Below are 1,462 nucleotides of genomic sequence, written 5' to 3'. Positions count from 1 at the left end.
TGACATTCTGATCTCAAGCAATTTTTCTTTAGTTATTGAAGCGCCATGCCAGTGTTTTCCAGTTATTAGTCTTCACAATTGTTTTAGTCTGTTCGGGCTGCCATAGCAAAACGCCATCAACTGGGTGGCTTATGAACAACAGAAATGTCTTTCTCACAGTTCAGGAGGCTGGGAAGTCCAAGATCAAGGCACCTACAGATTCAGTGTCTGGTGAGGGGCAATTTGTTGATTTCAGTGTCCTCACAGGTGAAGGGGACAACAGAGCTTTTTCAAAATATTTTATTTTATTTTATTTATTTTATTTATTTTTTTTGAGACAGAGTCTCACTTTGTTGCCCAGGCTAGAGTGAGTGCCATGGCATCAGCCTACCTCACAGCAACCTCAAACTCCTGGGCTCAAGTGATCCTTCTGCCTCAGCCTCCCGAGTAGCTGGGACTACAGGCATGCGCCACCATGCCCAGCTAATTTTTTCTATATATATTAGTTGGCGAATTAATTTCTTTCTATTTATAGCAGAGACGGGGTCTTGCTCTTGCTCAGGCTGGTTTCGAACTCCTGACCTCGAGCAATCCACCTGCCTCGGCTTCCCAGAGTGCTAGGATTACAGGCGTGAGCCACCTCGCCCAGCCTCAAAATATTTTATAAGGCCACTATTGTAAAGGAAAAAACTGTTTTTTCTCTCTGCTCTCATACTCAATACAACAAATGTCTGTGGCCAGACACCAAGCAACTCTCCAATGGACACCAACTGGGTGTCCTCTAATTCAATTCATTTCTGACACTGACTACTTGGAGATAGAGTCAGATCCTAAAGGTTAAGGGCTCTGGGCCAGGACAGGTGGCTCAGGCCTGTAATCCTAGCACTCTGGGAGGCTGAGGAGGGAGGATCGCTCGAGGTCAGGAGCTCAAAACCAGCCAGAGCAAGAGTGAGACCCTGTCTCTACTAAAAATAGAAATAAATTATCTGGACAACTAAAAATATATTAAAAAAATTAGCTGGCATGGTGGCACATGCCTGTAGTCCCAGCTACTCGGGAGGCTGAGGCAGGAGGATCACTTGAGCCCAGGAGTTTGAGGTTGCTGTGAGCTAGGCTGATGCCATGACACTCTAGCCCAGGCAACAGAGTGAGACTCTGTCTCAAAAAAAAAAAGGGGGGGGGGCTCTGCCCACACGTCTGTTGGTGATCACATGTTGGAGCCTTCAGGACTTCTGGTTGACAAGCTATACATTGGAGATTCCCAGGACTGTCTCTTTGGGTTTGGTAAATTTGCTAGAGTGGCTCATGGAACCCAGGAAAACATTTTGCTCATGTGTACCAGCTTACTAATAAAGGATGTTTCAAAGACACAGATGAACAGCCAGGTGGAGAGATGTGGAGGGCAAGGCAAGCGGGAAGGGTACAGAGCTGCCACCCCTCTCTGGGGACACCACCCTCCCAGCACCTCTGTGTGCTCACACGT

Source organism: Microcebus murinus, chromosome 25, assembly GCF_040939455.1.
Source record: "Microcebus murinus isolate Inina chromosome 25, M.murinus_Inina_mat1.0, whole genome shotgun sequence".
In the NCBI taxonomy this organism is placed as follows: domain Eukaryota; kingdom Metazoa; phylum Chordata; class Mammalia; order Primates; family Cheirogaleidae; genus Microcebus; species Microcebus murinus.
Note: the sequence above shows the minus strand (reverse complement) of the source record.